At 44.4% G+C, this 14,552-nt stretch overlaps 1 protein-coding gene across 1 annotated transcript in view; it reads right to left on the bottom strand.

Annotated features, from left to right (window-relative positions):
- The window catches only part of adgrb2 (adhesion G protein-coupled receptor B2), a 258,721-nt gene extending 244,916 nt beyond the window's left edge, over positions 1 to 13,805 (bottom strand). Inside the window, exon 1 of the mRNA XM_069681026.1 lies at positions 13,468 to 13,805. The gene's annotated coding sequence lies outside the window, so the exon portion shown is untranslated. The remainder of the gene's footprint in view (positions 1 to 13,467) is intronic.
- Positions 13,806 to 14,552: the final 747 nt, after the last annotated feature.

Below are 14,552 nucleotides of genomic sequence, written 5' to 3'. Positions count from 1 at the left end.
CATGTGAGTACAGACTGTGAAAACTGGATATTACATTTAAAATGAGAAAAACAAGAAGTATTCATTTTTCTACCTCTATATTTCTATTCTCTTCTTTTAAGAGACAGTGTTAACTGAAAACTTAAAGGGGGTATTATGCTGTTCCACATTTTAAGACATGTATATAATGTTACAATGTTGGATGTCCAGACTAAATGTGGGTGAAGTTTCAAATCTGTAGGTAAAAGTATGTCGGAGTAATTCCCCAGGCTTCTCAGCTCAGTCCACAGGCTACTGTGAACGCTAGGTTTCAGAGAGTGACATCACAAAGTGCAGCCTCAGCAGGCTTTGGGGAGCTGGCCAATCAGAAGAAAGTGGGCTTGTAGGGTTTCTTAAAAGGGCAGAGCTGACTGAGTCGTTTCAGGCAGAGGCCATATGAAACTGTAAATTTTGCTAAGCTACTCCACAGGTATCAGGTATGAAATATGAAGTTTGAAATTAGCTTAATATCCCCCTTTAAATAGCCATGTAAGTATCAAATTAACATATCCTATCAGTTTTGCACAATGCAGTGTGCATTACTGTAAGATATGATGTACAGGGTTCGAAACCCACATGATCTAAAACACGGAAAATAATAATATAACCTTTCCCACAGGGAGTCTAACCTCCCATTGTACTTGAATGCATCACAAAATGCCATTCATTAACTTGAATGTAACACATATTAATAATGTCAGCAGCTCCTCCCACAAACAGACCATATATAAGGAATGTATATTAGTGCTTTTAAGTATAATACACGGTGAACTAAATGGGCGTGAAACTAAACATGGGGCTGGAAAAACCTGCGATAAATGTCATTTCAATTCAACGTCAAAATCAGAGGGTAACATTATTATAGATGTCTGCAAGTCCCAACCAGCAGGAGGACACACACAGCAACAGGGAGCCCCTCTGGAGAAAACAGTGTAGCGATGAATATATTCCCAGATAAGGGCATTTGCTGAGCTGTAATAGTAATATAACAAGATGTGTCACAGTGTCTCACGTCGTGTGTGTGTTAGTGTGTGAGTGGCTGTCACAGCTGAGTGGGAAGCATGGTTTTGGTGCGCGTGTGTGTTCGTGTGTGACTATGCATACAGCGCAAGGCTCAGGTGAAAAGACGGAACACACATGCAGTTGTGTTCCTGCAAACTCAAAATGCTACTGTGGAGATATATTCACTATATTAGTGAAGTGAAGTGGGTACATGTGGTGAAAGGTATCATAAAAGTAAGTGTAATATTTACACAGTCAGGGACACACAAGCATTAAGGAAGAGATTAAGCACAGTCTTGGATATGAAATAAAAATAAGAATGGCTCTATGACTGATTGAATTAAACTTACACGATAAGAGAACTATAACCCTGAGCCATATTTCTGAATCGGGTCTTTAAATGGATTAAAAACCCCCACACAAATGTAAAACCTTTTAATTTTAATCGTGCCATCTGCTGTTTAAGAAGATGTTTCATAATCCCGCGTCAGAGCTTCACTGGAGATAAAGCATTCATAAAGTTAAGTGTTGGAACAATCACCCCGTGCTTTTCTGAATCACAGAAAACTCTTTAAGACATATGAGGTTTCTCCAACGCCCCCCGAGGCATAATAATTCAAGCAGGGGAACGCCGACTGATTAACAACTCAAATTGAACTGTAGGGCCAAGTTAGTTTCCAGTGAGCATGAGCAAAATTTGGCCAAGCAGTATGTCACAAACATTAAGCGTAACACTTGGCCAACAAACAATTCAATTTGGCCTTTTACAGCCTCTATTTACTACAAGCCAAAACACCTTCATGTCAGCAGAGCACACTCGGGGGAGTGTTTGCAGCTCAGTTCAGATATGATGAAACAAATCGGAGCTCCAGCTATCATTTTTGGTGCTTTCAGTGTCTGTAAGCCACATGACCCACCAGTGCGGTTGTTATACATCTTATTTTATCTGTGTGACCAGGACATGGGAACCTATCATGCACCATTGACTCACACTATACACATGTGACCATTTTTTATCATGTGTGCTACTTGCATATTTAGATGTTACAAGATTATGATTTTTGCTACACGCTTTACATGCGCTGACTTTTGCAGGGGTGGCTTTTATTTACCCTTTCTTTCTCCACCAATCATATCTACTTTGACTAGATGTTACATTCCTGTGTATATTTTTTAACTTTAAAAAATAACACAGCAGAGTGGCGACATATAGGTCTTCTTAGCTTCATTCTAAAAAGACTCAAAAAGATGTCCAGAGTCACAATTTAAAGTATTAATTATGGAAAATGTGCCACATTGCAATGAAAAGAAAGCTACTAGCAGCCTGTTGCAACACAGCCCAAACAGTAAGTCCCGCCTCTGACAAGGCAAATTGCCAATCATAGTTTAGATTTCAAGCGGGGCCCAGGCCACCCCCCTGGATCCGCCCCTGCATCTACACACTTTGACTGTATAAACATTCGTTACACGCATGAACAGAAGCTAATCTGTATCCCTGAAACAAAAGAAAGGGTTTCATGGTATATGTCATAGTTTAGCAGCTAAGTTGCTTAAATTTAGGTTTCGGTTGTTTGTCAAGTGAAAAGAGTATAAAATTCCTTGTTGGTGCAAACAAACACATACATAGTGTCAAAAAGACAGCTGTAGTGACGTTATTAGGCTTTTTTCCCAGCTTTTCTAGCTAGCCCTGACTCTGGTCTAAGCTAATTTAAGCTTTGCTAGCTTTAGTTAGCTTATTTCAAACTCTCTAGTAAACAAAACTGTATATACTAAGCAGACTAATCCAATGCAGAAGGACTCAAACCTGAATTCTTTAGGTTTCAGTTACTTTTAAGCCACCAGACCCTACTTCCCAGTTGATTTATTGATTTTTTTCCCTCAGTCACAAGCTTCAAGTCTTCTGCAATAAGTTATGGTGACTTGAAGGTGAGTTGGTTGAATTGGGCCACCTTGTGTTTGACTATTCGCTAGGATGGCGCCCTGTAAACCAGGATAGTGACCTTACAATGTGTACCCACCCAGACGTTCAATTATGGTCACTTCTAGTGTCAATAAATCAAAATGGCGACGGCCAAAATTACAAACTCAAGGCTTAGCCATCCAATTGTTTTATACAGTCTGTATTATCAAGGCCCTGCCAATTGGCTAATATGGATGTTCTTATCTCACTTTCAGAAGAAAAGCTACTTAAGGTATATTAAATGGGTCGAGCTTTAGCCCCATGTCGCGCTATTTTAGTCTCACATCCTGCTTCTTGTATATCATAAGTACAATTTCTCTTTCACAACTACGTGTCAAAACTAAACTGCTTGTATAAGATGATAAGCTCGTTTTTAACTGTTGGTTTGTGCAGATTCTGATTAGCTTCAGATATTAAACGGTAAATGATGCCTGTAACATAATAATGCTGTTAAGTGTAATACGCTGGCGCCTGTCAGTTCAAATTCAGGGTTTCCCGTAGGTCTACACCTTTCCTTCTGAGTATGGAACCATACTGATGAAGAGCACACACTGGGGCCATTGTGGCATTGCCTGTAGCTACACAGTGTGTGGGCGAGTGGGGTATTACTTCATAGGAGCCCAGTGGCCTCTCACTCCGAGTTTAATTACATCGCTGGCCTCTGCAGCGCTCTCATTTCATCTACCTGTCTAATTGCTTTGCAGGTAGCGGGAGGGCCACATGATGACACAGCCTCTGGTCACGGTGTGTAAAGGGGAGACAGTAAATTACGTGACGCATCTGTGAAGGGACCTCAGTCTGGCTTCTGAAGACCTGCATGAAAATCAGTCATTTTAATAACCGCAGTGACTCATTTTTAAGGCTTTTAAAAGTGCGAGGATTTACCTAAGTTGCATGGTTGTTTTTTTTTTAAACTTTATTGTTTTTAACATCCATACATTTGCTCAAGTTCCCATATTATAAATTACTAATTGAACCACAAAGGACTTATGGTTCCACCTGGCCAAGAGGGGGTGCTATGAATGAAGTTGACTTCCTTTGTAGTTCATAAAGGAGTGTCATTGTTTAATGTGCTTAACCATAGTGAGTAAATTACATACAGCAGTTGCAGGTAAGTCCGGCCCCTGTTTGGAGAAGCCGACAAGGAAGCTAGCCTGTGTAGCCTATCGCTTCACACGGTGCTGTAAAAAACATACTTAAGCCACCAAATAAAGGAGTTACACCAGAAAAAAATATCAGTTTAAAGGTACACTTTATTTTGGAATATTTTCACCGCTTTACTCTGCTGTCAATCATACCTTTCTTTTGGGACTATCTTTTTAACCTAATAACAGTTGTGTATTCCTACGCATGCCTCTGCTGGTACTCTGGTGGCCTCCAAACAGGGGCCGTGATGACTGCTGTTAATAATATACTTTTATACACTATTCTACTATTGATATTACCCTATACACTCACACTTCAAAAAATCTGTACTGTCCCTTTAAGGTCATACCTTCCAGGAGCCGTGAAACTTATACATTCACAAAAACCCACTTCAGAGACACTTAAACTATCACTACGCTACCTGAGCGAATGGGGATGGACACTGGGTCTTTTATTATGAAGGCCAGATACCACTATTTAAGGGACACCAAAGCAAATCCACATTTGAGCGATAAGGAAGCCATAAGCTGTAAATAGATAAAATGTCATTATATTCAGCACACATAATCCCACGGTTTGTGAGCACAGTGGAAGGGGAGCAATTCTTCACTGCTCAAAACATCCTGTATTCACTCCCTCCCCAGCTGCTGTTGGTTTTAATATTTGCCGCTCCCCGCTTGCTCCCCAGTCATGCTGGGAGAAATCTGCTGCAGTCCTCTCCATAGCAAATGTGCTGAATGCTGCCCCTCGGCTGCATTATACAGCACAAAGCAACATTAAAGGGGGCATAAAAGAACATAAAGTATCTAAAGATGCTAGCAGAGGCACACGGGTCCGGATTTGCCGCAGGCAGCGAAAAAAACTGTGACAAACATTTGTCAACTTAGGATGAAAATGGTTCAACTCGAGCACAATTTTGACGTTACCCGGAGCTGTAAAGTGCTATAACTCTCTGCTTGATGAATGTACGGAGACAGCGAGGAAAGATGATGGTCCAAAGGGAAATAAGGAGCTGCCTGTAAGTTCTGAAATCAGTCAGTCTGAACTGTCACACGCAAACACGCTCACTTTCTGTTGTCAAAGCAAACATCTGTGCCGCCATGTAGGGACACGTCCACTTGAAGTTGGTGGCCGAGAGACTCAGACTGCGAAAGTACAAGAGCAATCAAATGTGCTTTGAGGCAGTGAGAGAGAAAGCCAACAACATGACTTTCAAAAAAGCTACTTCACACGAAATCGCTTCACTCCGCTACCACTCTGCAACACTTACATACCTTGCGAGGTCCTGGCCCCTATATGGGTTGAAAATTGAAGTAGATGTAGGTTGGCATGTGCTATTACGTATATTTTGTGCATTATCTGGCCCCACATGTAACCCCTGGAGGAGTTCTCTCAGGCTGTCTAGCACTGCTACTAGCACTACCTATCAAACGCGTTGGGAGTCTAGCAGTACAAGAGGTGGATTTGTGCATATAGCCTGAGAGGTAGTGCGGCCTTGGAAGTACTTTGAGGACGTAGAATGAAGGGTTTGCTATGTCTGACATTCAAGAGTGCTTGAAAGTCTTGTGGTTGTAAACAAATTCAAATAGAACTGAACTGCTAAACCCTATTAAAGCTAGTATAAACATCCAAGCTTGTAAGTCTCTTGTGTTTCAAGGCTGACTCAAGTTAGCAAAGTTTCTTGTACGTGTAGCGGTTCTCGCTAACTTCTAATTTCCTGTAACCCTCAGTGGTAAGAAATACATTAGCATTGTCTGTTCTGGCGCTTGGTTGTGACCAAAGACTACAAGTTAAAAAAAAAAAAAAACGGGTTGTGGGGCCTATCAGACCTCTGTAGCCCGCTTATCTTCTCTGCTTGAGGCTATTAGCCGCTAGCATAACACACCTTAATCCTCAACTAAACTGTCTGCTGTTAAGTTGCATTGTGGGTACTGTTAATGCCGGGTTTAGACAAAATAATAACTATAGCTGGGTCCCAATCCAGGGGCTGCAGCCTTCGAAAGGTGTACTGAGTCATATAGCCTGCGTAGACCGCTAAAGCCGAACTCAAATGAGACGGCCTCGAAGGATTTCCTGCTTGCGCCACCAGCTGTTCCCGCCCTTACCCTTGCGTCACCAAATGTTGCTCCTGTCACCTAGCAACAGCTAGCATGGGGACTAGCATAGCTAATGTCACGTAACTTAACCCCTTATTAAGACAAATTGTTTCAAGGTGTCAAGATGTGACACGCTAGCTATTGGATTGAGTTGAAACCATAAACTTTTACATTTAAAAGTTTATTCCTCAGCCGCCTAAGAGTACTCATTAGAATTGGCGTTCAATGAACCTCGGGATATGTTGGGCTGCGAAGGCTGCAGCCCCTGCATTGGGACACAGCTTATATCTCCTGTCATAGTGTGTTAGCATGATAGCAGTGCCATGCTAACCTGGTGGAGTACGCTTCTAAGCAGATGCTGCCACTTGCATCTGCATTGTTTTTCTTTACTTGTTTCCTTCCTCAACTCGCCCGTTTAATGAAGCTGTTCTACATGATCAAGAATGCCTTCATTAATGTATGCAGACTTTTAAACACTGCGCAGAGCCACATTTGCATGCCACTTTCCTGTGTGCAGTCTGAAGCTATTACTGCAGAACCTCTGAACAACTCTCTCCCTCGCTTTCTCTGTCTTCTTTCTCGCCAAGGAAATTTAGGAAGTAGACAGTGAAGGATGCATGTTGTTTTCAGAGAGCAAACAAATACACACACTCGCACAGACAGACACACAATCAATCTCCATTAACGTCGTTTCAGAGGATTCAGCTTGTACAGAAAACATGATAATAAAGTATGTACCAGTGGGATTCAGCTAATAGTCTCCATGGCAACTCTTGACTGTCAAATGTACACACCTGGCACACTGTGATTCTACCCAGCATGCCTTTGGGCTTGAGTTCCACCTGTCCACTTTGTTTCCTCCGAAAACGCATGAGCGGCAGCTTTGACAAGCCAGTGGACCTGGGGAGGTTCACACACACACACACACACACACACACACACACACACACACACACACACACACACACACACACACACACACATCTCAAGAATGGATAATGCACATGCATCAACGTACACACATATAGTGCGCAGACTCTCAGAGAACTAATGAAACATGAAAACTGGCAGCACAGAAAATCACAGCACGTTACCCCCGAATGCCTGCCGGATTTTTTTTTGTCTTAACCTTTATTCAAACAGGCAAGCTGAGCACATTCCAAGAACAGACTTTATTTGCAGCAACAGCCCCGGGACTTTTAGAAGCCCTTTTCCAAGATAATTTCGGGCTCTTACTTTGTCATAAATGTCTCTTTCCCTCTCCTTCACCAGGGATTAGTGTAAAGATGTTAGGAGTTGTGGGGAGTCCTCGGCCTCTGTGTGCTAAATGCGACTAAGAGGAAGAGAACATGTGGAGCAACACATAATTGCATAGAAACATCACATTAACCTCTGCTGAACTTTGAATTTTCCTTCTCTTCCACCTCGTTTCTGAAATAAAACCCTACAGTCGGGTCCACTGTCGTGATATTTCATTGTTTTCCACTAAAAGCACTCGGATGCACCGGATATGGTATTTACCGAGCGCTGGACGCACGCACATGCACACATCAGATCCCATCAGATCACACCACAGAGGAGTGCAGGCTCCTTCCATCTGCTTCGGCAGAGCTCAGCATTCCACTTGTTGGGCCTGCAAACACAAGGCGTCCTCCTTTATAAGGAGCCGTAATGGAGGCCGATGGGTGTCACAGCAGGGCGCCCGGCTGAATAAGAGGCCAATGTGCTGAGGCAGATGAGTCTGTGGCCTCTGGACGCTGAGTTAAGCAGTAACACTAGCTGCCTTGTGCCTGAGCTGCAAAGGGAAGCGACTGTATGTGTGTGTGTTTCTGTGGATATGAGGAGTCTGGACGTTTTTTTTATTACATAATACAAGAGAGCAAAAACAGAGAAGAAGGTGAAGCATGTAAAAAGCAAAGGGAGGCCTAAAAGCAGAGAGATGCATAGTGATAAGATGAAAATGAAAAGGTAAGACTTGGTAAGTTGCTGAGACGCAGCCCAAGAAAAAGCAATCATGAAAACACGTTAGCTTAGGCGATCCTCGCAGGCCCTCCTGTACCGCACAATAAAACAGCAACTTTAGATGCTTTGAATCAATACAATCTGCCAGCTCTTGCTCTTTCTCTGTCCCCGAGGGCCATACATTATGAAAAAAAGCATTACATAAAGGGGGAATATTACTGCTGGGACGCGCAAGCACAAAACAAGTGCACACACACACAAAGTGACACCCTGAAATTCCACAGTCATCGCCCAGCGAACAAAACTCCTCGTTCACGGCTTCGCAGAGAGAGTTATTAACGCAAGAACTCATCGTATTAACTGCTCTCCATGCTTGTGTTGTGGCAGTTTCTTATCCCGCGTGCGATCAATATTAATTAGAGATGTGAATTATCCCCGCAATTCGAGGCAATTAATTTGTTTTGTTTTCCCTCTCCCCAACTCATCCTCCTGCAACTCCAACCCTATCTATTCCCAAGGAAGCCCCATCCTTCCCCTTTTTCCTGCCAAAAGGCTTAATTAATTGTCGGGAGCGAGTCTATGTGCTGTGTTGTTTTTTTTGTTTTTGTTTCCTGTAAATGGAGCATGGCAGAGCATATGAAGTAGGAGGGCCCACAATAAATGACGCAGAGAAGAATAAATGCAACCAGATTTTTTTTTTTCAAACTTCAGCATTCAGGTGTTGTCGTCTCTCTGACCTGCCGTTGAACCCTGTTCAGTCCTCATTTTTAATGCTAATTTCCCCTTTTTTTTCTCCACCCCTCCTTTGCCCCCATCTACCTTGCTGAGCGAAGGCCCGGGTTGGTGAAGGCTGATGTGCAGCGAGCTGACAGCACAGTCTCTAGATGTGACGATGAAAAGTCTGAAGCCCTGTTGTCGGGGCATGTTACACGAACAGGCTCACCCAACCAAGATGATAGAAGAAGACAGGCATACCCAACTTAAAATAACACATCAACCTGGGCCTTAACGGCGATAAAGAACGAGGCCAAGATTAGAATTCACTGAAATCAAACGCATGATAAATTCATAGAAAAACAGCGGGCTGGATGAATGGATTTAGAACAGAAGAAGGAGTGATAAGAGGAGGAGGAGGAGGGAGAAGGAGGCTTGTTAAGGAAAGGCCAGCGACGGGGAGGAAGTGTGTTTGTGTGTGTGTGTGTAAGGTAAGGGGGGTGTCAGAGGAACAATGGCCCAGCCAGGGTGCAGTGATCCAGGCAAGACCAAGCTGTCGCCGAGCCCCTGCTCCATATGCACTATTTAAACAGCATGCATGTGAGCGCACACACACACACAGCTTGACTGCCACTATCACTTTGACTACTGTATCTTCTCTCTCCCGCTGCGCGTGTGTTGATGTACGCTCACGCACATTAGCCCATCACAGTTGCTTGAGTGAAAGCGAGACGGGAAATAGAGAGGGATAGGTGAGAGGGAGGTGTGTGTGTGTGTGTGTGTGTGTGTGTGAGAGGGAGGGAGGGAGGGGGAGAAGGATTTAGCATTGCCAGCATTAGTGCATGACGTGTGGGCGGATATTGAAGATGTTATTAGTATCACATTTACAGGCCTTATAAAACTGCCACAGTGCCGGGTGGTTTTCATACATCTTCGGCTGATATGTGTCACACTGTCATTTGTGTTGCACTTCCAGCAGCTGCTCGGATGATCATTGAATGATAGCGCAGTCGTTACGCGCGGGTCTCATTTGTCTATCCCGTTTAACCTTCCCGCTGAGCTTCGGTCAAAACTGACAGATTTTATAATGTAATTCTGAAATAGATGTGTTTTTTTTTCCCAGACTGCGATGAGGCTTCCAGACATCCTTGAAAGTAAGAAGATGTAAAGTTAATGATTGAAAAATTTACAAGTTTTTATATTACATTTCAAGGTAGGTGGTTTCACATGACACCTTGCCAGTATAAATCCCTGGATCTGATGAAAATAATCCAAGCCAAGGAGCTCCCTGTCAGGAGGCTCTTCCTAAAAGAACAAGCGAGATCTCGGGAGATGTCCGCTGACACTTGCTTCGGCCATCTTGGCGAGGGACACGCTTATCTCAGAGCTGAGAGTTTTACTTGTGGAACATGTCCACCAATAACAAAAGACATCACAAACAAAAGATGGCAGCCCGGCACCCTGAGAGACCTGAAAACCAGCCACAAACTAAGTCTGCTCTTTTACGAGTTTGTGTTCTTCTGTGGTGATTTAAAGACTCAATACATCTTTATTTCCGAATAAATGTTCTCAATATGTGTCCAATACTTAGAATACCTAGGTTTCTCTTTTGTCACATTTGTAAAGCATTTACATAAAAACAATCTCTCTCACTGAGCCCTTGTGACATCGAGCAGTCTGCTGTTCCTTTGCTTTTATTCCAACAGGTTTTGAGTTGTTTCTCTCTGTGATATGACAGCTGAACTCAGACTACTGAAGAACATCACATATTAAATATTAAACAGGAACGCTGTTTTGTAGAATAGCCTGTCTTACTCTGGATAACACATAATACATGCTATAAAAGGTTTAAGTGAAGCGCATAGAGTGTGCGATCGCTGTTTGTAATGATCGCTGTCCATGGTGCTGAATCTGAGAGCTCCGACCAAGATGCATTCAATCCCATTGGATGGGACTGATGGCCAGCATTTTGCTTTGACTGTTCAACCTCATAATCTACCTCACCTAGCTAGCTGTAGATAGTTAGCTAGCTAGCTAGCAAACCTTGTTGTGCAAGATGTTGGTCTCAGAAACACCAGGCTTCCTTTACTACTTTAGTTCTTTCCTTGAAACTTCAAACTTTGGCAGTAAACTTTTTGGTTTTGCATCCCAAAGGAAACCAAAGAAAAACCAACATTCTTGAAATCTGGCCGATCAAACCAAAGGTTCTGGCTGGATACAAGTAGCACTCGGTGAAATGGGTTGGAAGCTCGTCTTGTGGTACAAATTAAGCAGTTCCAATGGTTTGAATTTAACTGAAGTTAATATATGTCTTAGTTTGTCTTAAGAACAGTATGCTGGGCATTTAAGGGGCACAAAGGTTAGAAATATTAATCAAACGCTACCATGAGGTGAACATGGGTAACCACGGTGGTTAGTCGGGAGAACTGACTTCCTAAAAACATCTACAGGACTTTGTCAGGAAGTAAAACCAGGCGAGCACGAGAACCTACGCTCATGAGTCAAAGCTTCACATGTTCTCAGACTGAACACACAGCTCCTCTGAATGGATACTTTCAGCAGGCTTGTGTTCTGGTTACAAATGATACTGTTTTACTCTGAGTGCTGAACCGATGCCCCCGTTCACCCTTTGTCCTCTACCCATCCTGGGTTAAAAAGGACACTTTTCTCACATCCAGCTCATCAGCCATCATCCGTGGGTTGCTCATCTCTGCTAAAAGGGGACACGGCCCTGCAGGCTCCATTAGTTCCGACAGCAGCAGCCCCGAGAAGTAAAACAAATGAGGTTATTCAGTGCGTTTTTTAAAAAGGAAGAGGCGAGGGTTGTGGTTATTCACTGCTCACAATCAGGGCGGAAGCAGGCATAAAACACAGTCACTACAGCATTAATTTAATATTGCTCTGGGGTCATACTGTATAGCTTCCCTTTACATGAGAACTTAACTATCTTTTGGGAATATGAGTAACAATACAGGCTAAATCTGACCCGTTAATCCAAATCCTAAATGTGCCAAGACACAAAGAGACAGCGCATGAATCAATGTCCCTGTGTCCCTGTTCAGTGGGTGAACAAGCCTACACCAGCTCACCCACAGGCTGCTGTAGCAGAGTTCTGCTCCTTTTCTGTGGGAAATTGTTAAACATGCCACAGATGGCTACTCTGGGAATGAAATAATGGAGGTCGCTGCATGCTGCCACGTGCGTTCGCTTCCATTATTTAAGGGGATTTGATAGTAACGATTGGAGTGTGTTTTGAGGTGCGTGCGGAGAGAGCGCACGAGCTGCATGCTCAACAGATGGGTAAAAGAGAGACACAGAAAAGGAGAGAGAGAGAGAGGATGCTCTGAGGCTCCCTTGCACTCCCGTTGTCTCGTCCGGGTTGTCATTCCCGTTCAGCGTCACTGAAACCACCTGCTCGCTACTGAAGGGAGGGAGGACAAGGCCATGAGTCTGAAGGACCGTTCTCCCGGACTCAATAAAACCCCACATATTCATCATTTAGCTGAAAATAACCCGGGATAGACAGGGGAGGGGGAATGGTAACGAGAAGCGGCACTGCGGCATACAGGCAGAGGCGCCCGCAAATAAACCGGACCCTCAGTGCGTGATCAGGTAGCTTTCAAAGGGCTTTCTGTTGCGTGGTGAGATGCCAGTACGGATGTAAGTCAAGCAACCCCCCCCCCCTCCCTTTCAACCCCCCCGCCCCCCCTCCCCAGTGCACGCTCACTGGCGTCTTTGGTACATCCTGGCTCTTTAGCATTCAGCGGGAGAAGGCACCCACTCACCCAGGCGCACAGTGCGCACAGAGCGGGGGGGGGGGGGGGGAGAAACACCGCTATGAGAACTCTAACCTATTACTTTGTACGTGAAGCAGACATCATCCTGCCAGGATTCATTTCCAGCCATTAGGAGCTCCGTTACAGGGGCTTTGGTTTCTTAATTTTATTCTAAACTCAAAATGGCATCGTGGAGAAAACCAGCATCGTGTTTGCGCGCGCGCGCGCGTGTGTGTGTGTGTGTGTGTGTGTGTGTGTGTGTGTTGGGTGGGAGCTGAGCATGTTGGAAATAGCGAGCTGGTATGGATGGTGGAAGTAAAAGTGTCTGGGCAGCTTATATGCGCACAGTGTGCTGCGTGAGAGTATGAGTGTGTGTGCGCGCGCGTGTGTGTTTCTCTTGGCCACTGCGCAAAGTTACAGGTCTGCCAGCGGCTTTAGAGGCAACCACTGAGGGATTCAGCATTCAGGAGGCTTTTTCTCTCCACCTGTGCTACTCTAACGGGCTGCAATGCAACTGCAGAGATGTATTTTGGGGATTTTACTTCCGTTCAGGTTCACAGATCAGACATCCCCGCAGAAAACTGCCGATACACTTCAGTTTTGTGCGTGAAACTGGTGAAAATGAGGCTCCAGCTTCCCTGCGTCCTTATGACTGGACCACACTTACACACTGAGATCTTTACACATGATGCCAAGATTAGGATATATAAAAAAGGAGCCAGACTGCAAAGCAATCCGGACTGCATGGCGCAAAGAAACAGTCCAATGTTGAGTTCAATAGGTATAGAATTACCTGATCGCTGTCAGCAGTAGTTATTTGATGCGACGGCTATTCCCCGATCGGTTCCGTGGATACAAATTAAGTTTCCCATCCATGGCACGTCTCAGATGGAGAGGGGAGACTATCACTCATTCATTCCTCGCTGCTGCGCGGAATCTTCTCCCCACAAATGTTCTCTGCGAGGCATTCCACTTCTGCGCCTCCCAAACGGACCAAAAAAATCATAAGAGTGGGAAAATAAATAAATAAAAAAGGACATGAAATCATAAAGTGGCCATAGATCTAGAAACGGAAGAATAGAAGAGAAGAACGCAATAAAAAAGGCAATGTAAGAAAAAACGAAAAGAAGAGGGAACGCCGCTTTTGTAGATGTCCAGTTTTGCTCCAAAGATACATCCACGTCAGATAATCTCCATGGTTTTGCGCATATAGGCACGCTGTATATTCCAATGCAAAGAAGAGGACGCGCTCACAGGCAGCAGCGCCGCAGCAGCAGCAGGAGCAGAGTGGGATAACGGCTTTTTTTTCTACTGATGCCCGGTACTCCAAGTCCAAGGAAGCTCTTCATTTGAAGCAGAGATTGTAAAACAGACACAGCGAGAGAGGAAAAGAAAAACACACTGAAGAACAATTCCGTTTACAGCCCCTCTCCTTCTTCCTGACGGAAATCTGTGCGTGGCTCTTGCCTGCGCTGGCATTCGGGATGGGTATCCACAGGCAGCGGCTCACAGTCGGGCATCTGGCTCCCCTGCAGTCGCTTCACAAGCGGAGGACAGAGATGCGCGCGCTCGCTGCCCTCCGCCGGGGATCCGTCAGGCGCGTTCACAGCGGAACCCCTCCTCCCTCCCTCCCTCCCTTCCTCGCTCGCGCTCTTCCTTCCCCCGCTTCCACTGCCTGTAGTGACGTCAGCACGCGCAGTTTCCAAATACAGAAAGTGCACATGGACAGAAATGATTTAAATTCGCAATGTCTTTACATTAGACTTGTTTGTAGGGCAATATTTCCCCTGTTTGTTTAGTATGCGTCCATAACAACCAGTTTATAACATTACTACTGTGAAGTAAACAGAAACTTAAGCAGTTAAACCCCCAAAATAT

Source organism: Semicossyphus pulcher, unplaced genomic scaffold, assembly GCF_022749685.1.
Source record: "Semicossyphus pulcher isolate SPU_LCO1_2020_fin unplaced genomic scaffold, fSemPul1.0.p SCAF_5, whole genome shotgun sequence".
NCBI classification, from domain to species: domain Eukaryota; kingdom Metazoa; phylum Chordata; class Actinopteri; order Labriformes; family Labridae; genus Semicossyphus; species Semicossyphus pulcher.
The sequence above is the reverse complement of the archived record's forward strand: the minus strand, read 5'-3'. Positions and strand labels throughout refer to the sequence as shown.